This window comes from Salmo trutta, chromosome 34 (assembly GCF_901001165.1).
Source record: "Salmo trutta chromosome 34, fSalTru1.1, whole genome shotgun sequence".
NCBI lineage: Eukaryota > Metazoa > Chordata > Actinopteri > Salmoniformes > Salmonidae > Salmo > Salmo trutta.
In genome coordinates, this window is record NC_042990.1 from 31,231,930 (window position 1) to 31,248,698 (window position 16,769).

Here is a 16,769-nt window from a genome sequence, read left to right on the forward strand (position 1 = left end):
TGGCCATGGCAGAACACTGACATTCCTGTCTGCAGGAAATCACGCACAGAACGAGTAGTATGGCTGGTGGCATTGTCATGCTGGAGGGTCATGTCAGGATGAACCTGCAGGAAGGGTACCACATGAGGGAGGAGGATGTCTTCCCTGTAATGCACAGCGTTGACATTGCCTGCAATGACAACAACCTCAGTCCGATGATGCTGTGACACACCGCACCAGACCATGACGGACCCTCCACCTCCAAATTGATCCCGCTCCAGAGTACAGGCCTCAGTGTAATGCTCATTCCTTTGACGATAAACGCGAATCTGACCCTCACCCCTGGTGAGACAAAACTGCGACTCGTCAGTGAAGAGCACTTTTTGCCAGTCCTGTCTGGTCCAGCGACGGGGGGTTTGTGCCCATAGGCGACGTTGTTGCCGGTGATGTCTGGTGAGGACTTGCCTTACAACAGGCCTACCTCTCAGTCCAGCCTCTCTCAGCCTATTGCGGACAGTCTGAGCACTGATGGAGGGATTGTCCCACAGGTGTGATGTTCGGATGTACCGATCCTGTGCAGGTGTTGTTACACGTGGTCTGCCACTGCTAGGACGATCAGCTGTCCGTCCTGTCTCCCTGTAGCGCTGTCTTAGGCATCTCACAGTATGGACATTGCAATTTATTGCCCTGGCCACATCTGCAATCCTCATGCCTCCTTGCAGCATGCCTAAGGCATGTTCACGCAGATGAGCAGGGACCCTGGGCATCTTTCTTTTGGTGTTTTTCAGAGTCAGTAGAAAGGCCTCTTTAGTGTCCTAAGTTTTCATAACTGTGACCTTAATTGCCTACCATCTGTAAGCTGTTAGTGTCTTAATGACCGTTCCACAGGTGCATGTTCATTAATTATTTATGGTTCATTGAACAAGCATGGGAAACTGTGTTTAAACCCTTTACAATGAAGATCTGTGAAGTTATTTGGATTTTTACGAATTATCTTTGAAAGACAGGGTCCTGAAAAAGGGACGTTTCTTTTTTTGCTGAGTTTCTTTTTGATTTGTTTAACACTTTTTTGGTTACTACATGATTTCATATGTGTTATTTAACAATGTAGAAAATAGTTAAAATAAAGAAAAACCTTTTGAATGAGTAGGTGTGTCCAAACCTTTGAATGGTACTGTATATAAATAAAATACATTTTAAAGGAATTATTATATTTATCTACTTCGGTATGGAGACAAACCTCTTTTTCAGGTTAAGCCAAGTCAGCTCTACATAGACTCATTGGACATGACTGTGTGACACCGTAACTATGTTCCAGAGGCCAGCATGCGTTCTATATGTGGAGTTTACAGGGTTATTACAGAAAATATATACAGGAAAATCAGCCATGAACCCTGATCCATCACTGTATTATTACAGCAATGACATGACAAACGGACATGACCTTATGAAGTAATCCATTACAGGAATATACACATACACGTCCTTCACCATATTTTAATCATTACATTCACACATACTAAAACACACATGCCACATTACCTTTAACAGGACCTCCACGTACACATTGTGCTGCGACATTATCTCCCTAATGTCCCACTTAACTGCAGCCATCAGCAGCAGCATCTGTTCGTAGTCTAAAGCCTTGGCCGCCACGACCCAGTATATGGGTTTATGTAGCTCACTGGCCGTGGAGACAGTCTATAAGCGAATGACAAGGAGAATGGAATAAACAAGGACAGTGGTTGTGTCATAAATGGCACCCTACTCCCTTCATAGTGCACTACTTTTGATCAGGGCCCTGGTCAGAAGTAGTGAAGTATATATGGAATAGTGTTCCATTAGGACGCATCCATAAACAAGGACAGTGTCAATTCAATACTCACTCAGTACATTTTACTCAGTGTACAAAGTAAGGAAGGACAGAAAAAGTTAAAAACTTTCAGTAGAAAGATTTGAGAATGTTCAAATGTTATTTTCTCCTGGCATTGAACTTTAGAAAGTGTAAAATCGTTTGGGCTAGATATTGATTTTGAGTCCCTTTTTGAAAATGTGAAACTCTGACGCACCCTCAAGACTCTGTAAGGGTACACACCTTGAAAACAATCAAGCTGATAGAGAAGAGTTTGTGGTCAACAGCCATTTCCACTCTCACTGATAAGGTCATGTGTGTCAGAGGAGATCGCGACCACTAATTAATAACATGACTGATTTTGTCCTCCTGCAGAATGACACTAGGTACTTTCCGAGAGAAAATGTCAAGGAAAACACGCCCTCCTCCGGAAAGCACAGAAGTCCATATACACTACCGTTCAAAAGTTTGGGGTCACTTAGAAATGTCCTTGTTTTTGAAAGAAAAGCAACTTTTTTGTCCATTAAAATGACATCAAATTGATCAGAAATACAGTGTAGACATTGTTAATGTTGTAAATGACTATTGTAGCTGGAAACGGCTGATTTGTTATGGAATATCTACATAGGTGTACAGAGGCCCATTATCAGCAACCATCACTCCTGTGTTCCAATGGCACGTTGTGTTAGCTAATTCAAGTTGATAATTTTAAAAGGCTAATTGATCATTAAAGAACCCTTTTGCAATTATGTTAGCACAGCTGAAAACATTTGTTCTGATTAAAGAAGCAATAAAACTGGCCTTCTTTAGACTAGTTGAGTATCTGGAGCATCAGCATTTGTGGGTTCGATTACAGGCTAAAAATGGGAGTAGTGCACAGCGTTGTACGAGATCTACAGTTTCTTGACAATTTCTCGCATGGAATAGCCTTCATTTCTCAGAACAAGAATAGGCTGACGAGTTGCAGAAGAAAGGTCTTTGTTTCTGGCCATTTTGAGCCTGTAATCGAACCCACAAATGCTGATGTTCCAGATACTCAACTAGTCTAAAGAAGGCCAGTTTTATAGCTTCTTTAATCAGAACAACTGTTTTCAGCTGTGCTAACATAATTGCAAAAGGGTTTTCTAATGATAAATTAGCCTTTTAAATTGATAAACTTGGATTAGCTAACAACGTGCCATTGGAACACAGGAGTGATGGTTGCTGATAATGGGCCTCTATGTAGATATTCCATAAAAAATCTACAATAGGCATTTACAACATTAACAATGTCTACACTGTATTTCTGATCAATTTTATGTCATTTTAATGGACAAAAAAATTGCTTTTCTTTCAAAAACAAGGACATTTCTAAGTGACCCCAAACTTTTGAACGGTAGTGTAGGTTGCGTTTGTAATTTGGCATCCTAATCCCTATAACAGGGGTAGGCAACAAGATTCAGCCGCGGGCCTATTGTGGTTGGCGCAAATGGTCGGGGGCGGGTAATAATTATAATCATTTGTACACTAAAAATTGTCCACAACTAACCCCAAAAAGAGATTGTATTTGAAAATAACAATAATTTCATACCTTGATGACATTGAGACAAGATCACATACGTCTCGTGTCACTCGGACTGTGCAACACCCCCGTGCACTTTTTAGGGAATAGGGTGCCATTTGGGATACATCCATAGAGTTGTGGACTGACTGACCTGTGAGTACTCCCTAGAAAGACGTGTGGCCTTTCTAGGGAGTTTTTCCTAACCACCGTGCTTCTACACCTGCATTGCTTGCTGTTTGGGGTTTTGGGCTGGGTTTCTGTACAGCACTTTGAGATATCAGCTGATGTAAGAAGGGCTATATAAATACATTTGATTTGATTTGAGTAGAACTGCTGGAGGAAGGGCTTCTTGGCTGCAGGCATCATAGTATCCAGGTGAGACTGAAGGAACTAAAACTGCTCGGCCAGAAACACCCTGGGAAGAGAGACAGAGATTGAAATCAGTACAGGCTTTTAGCTAGGCGGATAGGCCCACCAAATCAGAGATTGAAGCAGTGTTAGAGGGGTACGGAGAGGGATAGGAGGGGAGAGGGGAGCAGGGGCTTTCGCTGAATGCATTGGGATATTGCAGACAGACCATTTTCCCTTCTCTCTCCTGAGCTTTAGAAACTTCTCTTGATCCCCTGTGCTTGTTAATGAGGTAGTTTCAGTCCTAGCATCAGATGGAGGTGGAAGGGTGTAGGAGGTACAGTAGCTAGAAATTGAGTTTTGGCCAGGCCATAATGCACCTTCTTGTTGGTTTAAATCAGCACCATATCAGGCCATGAAGCCTAAAACAGTGGGAGTTTTTACATTCACTGTGTTTTCATCCCTACAACTATACATTAGCAAACACTGAGCCACATAGAATAGTTGTGGGGAAAAAACGATTAATTAAAATCAATAGAAACAAAAATAAAAGCTAGTCCAGTGTAAAAATGGGGCATGGGGGGATTGAAGACATTTTTCAAATGTGTCAGCATGATTAATGCTATTATTATCCTTTTAAATGTTTTACATAAACAAAATAAGTTCAGTTTAATGATGGGCAGAGAGTCAACTGAGTGTGCAAATCTGGTGATAAGCGTTAATGACTGGCCGTGCGACAAGGCCAACGCAAGGCAAGGGGAAGGCATAGAGGTGAATGGACCTCATTATAACAGTATGGTAACTGTTTAAAAAACTATTTTGTACACTACGGACTAGGGATGTGTCCCAAATTACACCCTGTTTTCTATATAGTGCACTACTTTTGACACATAAGGCTCTGGTCAAAAGTAGTGCACCATGAAGAGAATAGGGTGCCATTTAGCATATATACTAGGGCAGCAGGTTGAAATGCTTCTTAGTAGGCTGGAGCCGAAAGTTCAGTTGGGAAGAGATACGTATGAGAGAGAAGGAGAGAATGAATCGAAATCGTTTAGCCATGGAACAACAGTTGCACTTGCAGGGTTTTTCACTTGGTGATGCAACACGCCCCCTTCAGATGTTATAGAGATGAACGAAACATGTGAATGTCTGTTATGTGTAATCCAAGATGATCCTTAAATAACCACATTGTGTTGACACATTCTTTATTAATAAGTGCTTGTTGCAGTAGAAACTAGCTGCCTACTGAGAAATAATTGAAAGTGGGCCTGAAACACATTGAAACGATTTGCAAATCTATGTGGGCCAAATAAATGAGTATCTAGGACAAAATTAGAACCTCAACAAAGACCATTACCTTTCCAGCCTGCATTACATTCAACCATTGAACATTAACAAGCACAAGTGATGTCCAATACGCCACGAGACATACACTGTAACGCCCTGGCCATAGAGAGGGGTTTTTCTTCTTTATTTTGGTTAGGCCAGGGTGTTACATTGGGTGGGCGTTCTATGTTCATTTTTCTATGTTTTTTGTATTTCTTTGTTTTGGGCCGTGTGTGGCTCCCAATCAGGCACAGCTGTAGTTCGTTGTTGCTGATTGGGAGTCACACATAAGGAGCCAGTTTTTCCTTTGGGTTTTGTGGGGGATTGTTTCTGTTTAGTGTCTTGCACCTGACAGTACTGTTTGGCTGTCGGTTTTCTTGTTTTTGTTGTATAGTGTTCTTACGTTTATTAAAATTTAAGATGAACACTAACTCCGCTGCACCTTGGTCTACTCTTTCCACAGACAGCCGTTACATACACACAGCTTGCGCCTGCCTCCCTTTAATATGACAACATTCCCACAAATGAGCCTGGGCAAACAAGTTTGTTTTAATGGACTCGAAAAATGGCATTATCTGTGAGTCGTCAGCCCACCATGACCACAAATCTCATGGTTACCATGGGGAGAGATAACAAGCAGAGCCCTGACATTTATCGGGTTATGCTTATATAAATACGTAATTTAGACAATGACGAGAGGCACTTATCTTTCGCAACTATAATCTTGATCTTTGCTCAGGGCCCTGGGGTGGCGGGCCCTCATTGATGATTCCATTAAAGCATGGCTAAATGAGTCGTTAAAGGTAGAGCAGCCCTTTACGAGGCTCCCATAGTCAGTAACGGCTTTATTGAAAATGGCGTATTGTATGCTGAGCATGTCTGGGTGCTAGGACAGAAGGGTTAGGTGGTGTGTAAGCCCCTTCCACCGCTACAGTAACTGCTCTGAGGGGGGGTATGTCTTCTCCCCTAAGGACCATTCCATTCTTCCTATCTTTAAAACCCCTTAAGAGCCTAAGCCCTGTTTAAGCCAGGGGGGGGGTGTACTAAGATATATGGCCGGAGCCTTCCTCTGTGCTCCTCTGTGCTCTGCGTTCAGCCTGGCTCCATGGCCGGATCCGCGGTCTGAGCGGGTGCTACATCCCGCACCTGAGCCACCACCGACGCTAGTTGCCCACTCTAACCCTCCCCATTTAGTTTCAGGTTTTGCAGTCAGAGTCCGCACCTTTGGGGGGGGGGGGGGGGGGGGGGTACTGTCACACCTTGACCATAGAGAGCCCTTGGGGTTCTCTATGGTGTTTTAGGTCAGGGCGTGACTAGGGGGGTTTCTAGGTATTATATTTCTATGTTGGTGTGTGTGTGTATGGTTCCCAATTAGAGGCAGCTGAATATCGTTACCTCTAATTGGGGATCATACTTAGTGTGTCCTTTTTCACACCTGCTAGGTGGGATATTGTTTTGTATGAGTGCCTATGTGCGCTACGTATTTCACGATCGTTATATCTTTGTTGTTTTGGAAGTTTCACTATCATTAAAATGTGGAACTCTACTCACGCTGCGCCTTGGTCCAATTATTCATACGACGGTCGTGACAGAGATGACTTTGCCTACATCTTTATGTGCACTAATATCATTGTCTAATTTATTTGGGGCTAATTTAACCATCTGAGTAAGTGGGAACTCAAAACACATTAGCTAGATCGCTAACTCTAAACATAATACCCACTGCTGGTGGCCATGCATGTCACACGCTCCGTCTCTATAAGCCATATCAAATATCTTGGTTGTAAAATAGCTGTTATAAAGCTCAATATTAAGAGTTGAGAAATACCTATAAAAAGCTGAGATCTCTTCAACAGCAAAAAACAGTAGTTACTTCCAAAGTTGTGTTTTCTCCCAATCAGATTTTGAAATGTTACAGAATACAATCATAACATTTCTCTCCCGGAGTGTGGAGGACAGTGGGTCGCTCAGCAACAGGCCCCAGTGAAACAGGGGCAGGGCAGAGACTTTTATTACAGTAATGATGAGGATAATGCATATTATTGTTTGACCGAATCATGGTTTTAGTAGCCTGAAAACCTTTTAAGTTTGGAGTGAGGTAAGCGTGTAGAATGTCCAGCTTGCATCGATGCTACCAATACAGTTTATAACTCGCACAGCCAAGTCAGAGTGCCGCACTCTGGAGCTCTGTGATTGATTTCATTTGGAACGACCCTCAGTGGCCACCACCCTCTAGGGACTTCCTAAAGAGATATAAACAGGATTTCAAATGGGGGTCTAAAGACCATCTCTTACAGTGACTGTGTGGCGACCATCCTCTGGGCCAGGGCTAGGCACCTTCTCCTTCCTCTCCTCCACCGGGCCACCCTGGATGCTGGATCAACCTTCCCCCAGAGACTCCTAAAACAGGGGGACAGAGAGAGAGAATAGTTAGCTTGACTTGCTCCTTCCTCCCACACACAGAGAGCGGAGAGTTAGACCTCTGATAGACCACAGATACTCAGAGAAAGGGACATACACATTCACTTTGCGATAACAGGGAGACAGAGAGAGACGGAGAGAAAGGAAAGGGGGGATACCTAGTCAGTTGTACAACTGAATGTATTAAACTGAAATGTGTCTTCTGAATCAGAGAGGTGTGGGGGGCTGCCTTATATAAATCCTGTTAAGGCTTGAATCCCGTTAGCGGGATCGCTATGACGACAGCCAGTGAAAGTATAGGGCGGCAAATTGAAAACAACAAAAATCTTATAATTAAAATTCCTCAAACATACAAGTATTATACACCATTTTAAAGCTTTACTTCTTGTTAACCCAGCCACAGTGTCTGATTTCAAAAAGGCTTTACGGCGAAAGCAAACCATATGATTATGTTAGGTCAGCGCCAACACACAAAAACACAGCCATTTTCCAGCCAAAGAGAGGAGTCACAAAAAGCAGAAATAGAGGGAAAATTAATCACTAACCTTTGATGATCTTCATCAGATGACACTCATATGACTTCATGTTACACAATACATGTATGTTTTGTTCGATAAAGTTCATATTTATATCCAAAAATCTCAGTTTACATTGGCGCGTTATGTTCAGTAATCTTTTGCCTCCAAAAACATCCGGTGATTTTGCAGAGAGCCACATCAATTTACAGAAATACTCATCATAAATGTTCATGAAAATACAAGTGTTATACATGGAACTTTAGATAAACTTCTCCTTAATGCAACCGCTGTGTCAGATTTCAAAAAAGCTTTACCGAAAAAGCAATAATCTGAGTACGTTGCTCAGACACAAAAACATGCCAAACAATATATCCACCATGTTGGAGTCAACAATAGTCAGAAATAGTATTATAAATATTCACTTACCTTTGATGATCTTCATCAGATTGCACTCCCAGGAATCCCAGGTCCACAATAAATGTTTGTTTTGTTCGATAAAGTCCATCCTTTATGTCCAAATACCTCCTTTTTGTTCACGCCTTCAGTTCACAAATCCAAATTCAGGATGCGCATGTCAGACGAAAACTCAAAAATGTCCATTACAGTTCGTAGAAACATGTCAAACGATGTATAGAATCAATCTTTAGGATGTTTTTATCGTAAATCCGCAATTAAGTTTCAACCGGAGAAATCCTTTGTCTTCAGAAATGCAATGGAACTGAGGCACCTCTCATGTGATCGCGCATGCCTGAGGCTCATGCCCTGCTGGCAGTGTTCTGACTCCAGGAGCTCTTATTTATCCCCACTTTACAGTAGAAGCCTCAAACAAGGTTCTAAAGACTGTTGACATCTAGTGGAAGCCTTAGGAAGTGCAAAATGACCCCACAGACACTGTAGTTTGGATAAGGAATGAATTGAAGTCCTACAGACCACTTCCTATTTGGATTTTGTCTCAGGTTTTTGCCTGCCATATGAGTTCTGTTATACTCACAGACATCATTCAAACAGTTTTATAAGCTTTAGAGTGTTTTCTATCCAAATCTACCAATTATATGCATATTCTCGTTTCTGGAAAAGAGTAGTAACCAGTTTAAATCGGGTACGTTTATTATCCGGCCGTGAAAATACTGCCCCCTACCCTAGAGAGGTTAAGCATATAAATTCCCTTATCAGAATGCCAAGAGTGTGCAAAGCTGTCATCAAGGCAAAAAGGGTGGCTAATATGAAGATTCTCAAGGAAAAAATATATTTTGATATGTTTAACACTTTTTTGGTTACTACATGATTGACTACATGATGTGTTATTTCATAGTTTTAATGTCTTCACTGTTATTCTGCAATGTGGAAAATAGTTAAAATAAAGAAAAACCCTTGAATGAGTAGGTGTGTCCACATTTTTGACTGGTACTGTAAATAATTGTATCTTACTGCTGTAGCTCACTGTTTGAGCTCTGTAGTAAAAACAACTCTCATATCTGGCTGATATAGCCTGTTGTCATAGCTCACTGCACCAGCTTTAATGGTTGGCCACTGAGCTAATGTCTGTGGTGCTATTAGCCTGTAATCCACAGAGTGTATCCAAAGAATGTCTATCTCTGTGTCTCCCTGGTCTGTCAAAGCCAGCTCGTCTATCCCTCTCTCTCTGTCACTGTTCTTTCAAAGCTAACTGGTGTTTCTCTGTGTCTCTCTCACTCACTGACTCACTCACTCACTCACTCACTCTGGGCGGCAGGTAGCCTGGCGGGTAGGAGCAATGGGCCAGTAGCTGAAAGGTTGCTGGATCAAATCCCAGAGCTGGCAAGGTAAAAATCTATCATTCTGAGCAAGGCAGTTAATCTACTGTTCCCTGGGTGCTGATGACGTGGATGTCTATTAAAACTTCTTATGGATGGTGGCAGTATTGAGTAGCTTATTTCTATGTACATATTCATCCCTTTACATTTGTGTGTATAAGGTAGTTGTGAATTTGTTAGATTACTTGTTAGATATTACTGCATAGTCGGAACTAGAAGCACAAGCATTTCGCTACACTCGCATTAACATCAGCTAACCATGTGTATGTGACCAATAACATTTGATTTGATTTCATTTGAATCTGTTATTCAATGTGTTTTAAATGGACTAACAGCAGTTAGGCCAAATAAACATTTCCATCAAATAATATTTTTACAATTTTGGGGGGATACTTCAAGGGGTCTTAAAATTCCAAATCAAATATTCTTGGTATGACCTTCTTAAAACAATTCCATATAACTAAGTACAGTAGAACCCCCCCTGGCTTAGACAGGGCTTAGATTCCTATGGGTTAATATGCTCCAGCACATTTTAAACTCACACACACACTTTTCTGTCTTTTCTACAGTTGTGAAATTCAGGAGAAAATCAGCCCTGTCCCACTGGCCATGTCCATTAATCATAACAATATAACCCAAGCACTAAAAGACAGAATTCTCAGCAGAAGGCAGAAGAATCACAATATTTTGTTAAGGTTCATCTGAGCCTGATGATGGATCATGCAGGCTGTCAAGCTGTGTGTGTGTATCTCTGAAACAACAGAAGCAGAACAGCAGGGGCAAATCAATAGCAATCACATCCAGTAAGTAATGAACAAATGGAAAGCCATTAAACCTGTCCACTATCATCCACTTGCATATATACAGGCTCCATAGTCATCTGGGGAGAAGAACACATCTCAGGTTACCTAATAAATAGGGTTGCAAAAAAGTCAAGTAACTTTTGCAAAATGCCTAGAATTTCCTGCTTATTCCTGATCAGAGCCCTAATTCTGATCAGAGCCCTAAGTACCAAGCTCTATATAAATCAGTCAAAACATTTAAACATTCAAGAATGAAGGAACATGTGACATTAAACCACTAAATAATTGCTCATAAATGGCTAAATGACCTTTAATTAATTGGTTTGGTAGCTAATTAGATATTATAAATCATGCAAGGCCCAGCGATAGACTAGTGTCCTGTCCAGGGGGTGTAGCCTACTTGTCCATCAAGCTGCCTCACACTACAGAAACAGGAGACAGGGGCCGTTCAGCTCGCACAAGCCAAGGCTAATTACTTATGGGCTTGTAATGGGTAGGTAATAGCCCCGTTGGGGCCTACTAGAGACCAATTAATTATCAATAAAAAGTTATCTGAGTCAACTTAGAAACCATTAATCAATAATAAGAGGGGCGGGTCTAAAGGATGAATGCATGTCAAAGAGTGTCACGCCTTGACCATAGAGAGCCCTCAGGGTTCTCTATGGTGTGTTAGGCCAGGGCGTGACTAGGGGGTGTTCTAGTCGATATATTTCTATGTTTGGGTTTGAGTATGGTTCCCAATTAGAGGCAGCTGATTATCGTTGTCTCTAATTGGGGATCATACTTAAGGTGTCCCTGTTCCCACCTGCATTTGTGGGATATTGTTTGTGTTTGTTGCACCACGTAAGTCACGTTTCGTTGCTTGTTTATTGTTTTGTTGAGAAGTTTTCACTTAATAAAAGGATGTTGAACTCAAATCACGCTGCGCCTTGGTCCATCCATTATCACGACCATGACAAAGAGTCAGGTCAAAGAATAAGAGAACGATTTGCCATTCAACATGCAGCATTAAACAGATGACAATGTTCATATCACTGGAATATGAGCATTCAGATGAAGTTCGGAGTCGGGTGAAGTTGCCCCGAGACGCTGCTCTTGGGTCACTTTTGCATTTCCCCCACTAATGGTTAAGGTTAGGAATGAGGGAGGGGAAGCTGACCCTAGATCTGTACCTGGAGCGTAATGCTCCCATTGGCAGAACGAGCAGTCAAACATCAAACCAAAACTTTATCATGAAAAACAATGGCAGAACGCTCGGTCACCCATTAACTTCCCTGGGGTTAAATGTGTGTGTCAAATACTAGTTTGACAATGTCTTAGGTAGACTGGTCCCAGATGTGTTTGTGCTATCATATCAACTCCTTTCACTCATTATCATGCCAAACATGGATTTGACATGATAACACAAACAGATCTGGAAGCAGGCTAGTTTTGGGTCGCTAACTTTCCAAATCCCATCCACTCCTGTCTAGAGATCCATTAGATGATGCAAGTTAGCAATTTCGGTGCACAATACCTTCACAGAGTAAAACCACTAAACTTCATGCAGTAAACTGAAGCATAAACATGATTAACATCCTGCGCTGGTGGAGTTGATCCAGAAAACCCATTAGACTTCCCACTCTATTCTGAGCCCGATTGTGACTCATGATAAAAGAAACCCAAAAGTAAAAGTCATTTATGAACTGACAACAACACAAAACCTCAGCCGAAACTGCTTACCCTCCATTTGCAGAACAGAAACAACAAATATTGATTTGTTCTCAACTGAGACTTGTAATAAGATAAGAGTGCGCAAAACTGTAATCAAGGCAAAGGGTGGCTATTTGAAGAATATCAAATATAAAATGTATTTAGATTTGTTTAATGCTTTTTTTGGTTACTACACGATGCCATATGTTATTTCATAGTTTTGATGTCTTCACTATTATTCTACAATTGTATTTTTTTATTTCACCTTTATTTAACCAGGTAGGCTAGTTGAGAACAAGTTCTCATTTGCAACTGCGACCTGGCCAAGATAAAGCGTAGCAATTCGACACATACAACAACACAGAGTTACACATGGAATAAACAAAACATACAGTCAATAATACAGAAGAACAAAAGAAAACAAAAAGTCTATATACAGTGAGTGCAAATGAGTTAAGGTAAGACAATAAATAGGCCATGGTGGCGAAGTAATTACAATATAGCAATTAAACACTGGAATGGTAGATGTGCAGAAGATGAATGTGCAAGTAGAGATACTGGGGTGCAAAGGAGCAAGATAAATAAATGAACACAATATGGGGATGAGGTAGGTAGATAGATGGGCTGTTTACAGATGAGCTATGTACAGGTGCAGTGATCTGTGAGCTGCTCTGACAGCTGGTGCTTAAAGCTAGTGAGGGAGATATGAGTCTCATGCTTCAGAGATTTTTGCAGTTCGTTCCAGTCATTGGCAGCAGAGTACTGGAAGGAAAGACGACCAAAGGAGGAATTGGCTTTGGGGGTGACCAGTGAGATATACCTGCAGGAGCGCGTGCTACGGGTGGGTGCTGCTATGGTGACCAGTGAGATGAGATAAGGCGGGGCTTTACCTAGCAGAGACTTGTAGATACCCTGTAGCCAGTGGGTTTGGCGACGAGTATGAAGCGAGGGCCAACCAACGAGAGCGTACAGGTCGCAATGGTGGGTAGTGTATGGGGCTTTGGTGACAAAATGGATGGCACTGTGATAGACTGCATCCAGTTTGTTGAGTAGAGTGTTGGAGGCTATTTTATAGATGACATCACCGAAGTCGAGGATCGGTAGGATGGTTAGTTTTACGAGGGTATGTTTGGCAGCATGAGTGAAGGATGCTTTGTTGCGATATAGGAAGCCGATTCTAGATTTAATTTTGGATTGGAGATGCTTAATGTGAGCCTGGAAGGAGAGTTTACAGTCTAACCAGACACCCAGGTATTTGTAGTTGTCCACGTATTCTAAGTCAGAGCCGTCCAGAGTAGTGATGCTGGACGGGCGAGCAGGTGCGGGCAGTGATCGATTGAATAGCATGCATTTAGTTTTACCTGCGTTTAAGAGCAGTTGGAGGCCACGGAAGGAGAGTTGTATGGCATTGAAGCTCGTCTGGAGGTTAGTTAACACAGTGTCCAAAGAGGGGCCAGAAGTATACAGAATGGTGTCGTCTGTGTAGAGGTGGATCAGAGAATCACCAGCAGCAAGAGCAACATCATTGATGTATACAGAGAAGAGTCGGACCGAGAATTGAACCCTGTGGCACCCCCATAGAGACTGCCAGTGGTCCGGACAACAGGCCCTCTGATTTGACACACTGAACTCTATCAGAGAAGTAGTTGGTAAACCAGGCGAGGCAATCATTTGAGAAACCAAGGCTGTCGAGTCTGCCCATAAGAATGTGGTGATTGACAGAGACGAAAGCCTTGGCCAGGTCGATGAAGACGGCTGCACAGTAATGTCTCTTATCGATGGCGGTTATGATGTCGTTTAGGACCTTGAGCGTGGCTGAGGTGCACCCATGACCAGCTCTGAAACCAGATTGCATAGCGGAGAAGGTACGGTGGGATTCGAAATGGTCGGTAATCTGTTTGTTAACTTGGCTTTCGAAGACCTGAGAAAGACAGGGTAGGATATATATAGGTCTGTAGCAGTTTGGGTCTAGAGTGTCACCCCCTTTGAAGAGAGGGATGACCACGGCAGCTTTCCAATCTTTGTGAATCTCAGACGATACGAAAGAAAGGTTGAACAGGCTAGTAATAGGGGTTGCAACAATTTCGGCATATCATTTTAGAAAGAGAGGGTCCAGATTGTCTAGCCGGGCTGATTTGTATGGGTCCAGATTTTGCAGCTCTTTCAGGACATGAGCTATCTGGATTTGGGTGAAGGAGAAATGGTGGGGGCTTTGGCGGGTTGCTGTGGAGGGTGCCGGGCAGTTGACCGGGGTAGGGGTAGCCAGGTGGAAAGCATGGCACGCCGTAGAGAAATGCTTATTGAAATTCTCAATTATAGTGGATTTATCGATGTAACGGTCGTCGTAAGGAGTGGACCAAAATGCAGCAGATCTATTGATCCTCTTCTTATTTATTAAAGGAAAAACACTTAAAACAAAACAAACGACGAAAACAGTCCCGTAAGGTGCACAGACTATACAGGAAACAACCACCCACAAACACAAGAGAAAACTAACGCACTTAAATATGGCCTCCAATTAGAGGCAACGACAACCAGCTGCCTCTAATTGGAGGTCATTACCAAAACCCCAACATAGAAATAGAACACTAGATAAACACATAGAAATAGAAAATGTAGAACATAAACCAAAAACCCCGAAACACAAAACAAACACCTCCTGCCACACCCTGACCAAACTACAATAACAAATAACCCCTTTTACTGGTCAGGCCGTGACAGTACCCCCCCAAAGGTGCAGACCCCGAATGCACCTAAACACAAAAACCCCACAAAAATAACCCCAAACTTAAAGGGAGGGAAGGGAGGGTGGCTCCCGTGCTACACCCCCCCCCCCCCCCCTCCCCAATCCTCCAACCACAGAGGTGGCTCTGGCTCCGGCCTTAGTCCCCATTCTAATCTGCCCACCCCCACTGAAGGCTCAGGGCTGTAGACCACTGCTGAAGGCTCTGGGCTGAGGTGCGTCGCTGGAGACCTCGGGCTGAGGTGCGTCGCTGGAGACCTCGGGCTGAGGATCGTCGCTGGAGACCTCGGGCTGAGGAGCGTCGCTGGAGACCTCGGGCTGAGGAGCGTCGCTGGAGACTCAGGGCTGAGGAGCGTCGCTGGAGACTCAGGGCTGAGGAGCGTCGCTGGAGACTCAGGGCTGAGGAACGTCTCTGCAGGTGCCGGGCTGAGGAGTGTCTCTGCTGGCGCCGGACTGTGGGCCGTCTCTGCAGGCGCCGGACTGTGGGCCGTCTCTGCAGGCGCCGGACTGTGGGCCGTCTCTGCAGGCGCCGGACTGGGGGCCGTCTCTGCAGGCGCCGGACTGTGGGCCGTCTCTGCAGGCGCCGGACTGGGGGCCGTCTCTGCAGGCGCCGGACTGTGGGCCGTCTCTGCAGGCTCCGGAGTGTAGGCCGTCTCTGCAGGCTCCGGACTGTAGGCCGTCTCTGCAGGCTCCGGACTGTAGGCCGTCTCTGCCGGTTCCGGACTGTAGGACGTTGCCGGAAGCACTGGACGGGGAGATATAATCTCTAGAGATGTTTAAACCAGGCGATGTCATCGCATATGTAGGAGGTGGAATAACATGGTTGGTTAAGGCATATTGAGCAGGGCTAGAGGCTCTACAGTGAAATAAGACAGTAATCACTAACCAGGACAGTAATGGACGAGGCATATTGATATTAGAGAGAGGCTTGCGTAGCCAAGTGAACATATTGGTCCAGTGATTGGTTGGGCTGACTGGGGACACGGCGATTCAGACAGTTAGCAGGCCGGTGCTAACAAGCTAGCAGTTAGCAGACCGGGGCTAGCAAGTTAGCCTTTGGGGGAAGACGCGATGGGTGTAAGTCTGTTTTTGCCTCTTAGTGCGGTGACGTTGATAGAACAGTCGTGGAATTAGTAGGGTTCAAGTAGCTCTAGATAGCTAGCAGGCCGGTTAGCAGAATGGGCCTTCAGCGGACGTCGCGTCTGAGGGGCCTGTTGGAATCCTCGGGCAGATTATGTCGGTATTCCAGTAAAAAATACAAATACAATGTAGAAAATAGAAAATACACTTGTCATTTTACTGACCATGCTCCAAAGGCGTAAACAATCACTTATTACGAAGAGGAAAGGAAATTTTCCACCTGAAGACTACAGATACATTACTATATGTTTCTCTTCACGTTGCTCATAACTCGGCATAGTTTCTTCCTTTGGATTTAACACGCTATGAAAATCCTGACGACCCCCATAAAAATAGAGTCCAGTTTTCTAAGGGAAAGATAAAGAATATGTTTTTCTGCTGACGGTGGGAAGCGTTTGGATTCACACTATAGCCCATGAATTAAAAAAAATACCTGGTATTGTAAAATCTTGAGCTAAATATGTTAATCTTCTGAGAGATAAAACTATTTTTCACTTTCATATGACAATCTTTGCTACAGTATAACACATGCTGCAGTCAAGCCATTAAATATGTATTAGTAATATATTCCCATTACATGCTCAAAAAGACATGCATGAGCTGATGATTAG

The 16,769-nt window shown here is 43.3% G+C and overlaps 1 pseudogene; it reads right to left on the reverse strand.

Annotated features, from left to right (window-relative positions):
* Positions 1-1,452: 1,452 nt before the first annotated feature.
* LOC115174021 (syndetin-like) overlaps positions 1,453-16,769 on the reverse strand; it is a 274,337-nt pseudogene continuing 259,020 nt past the window's right edge.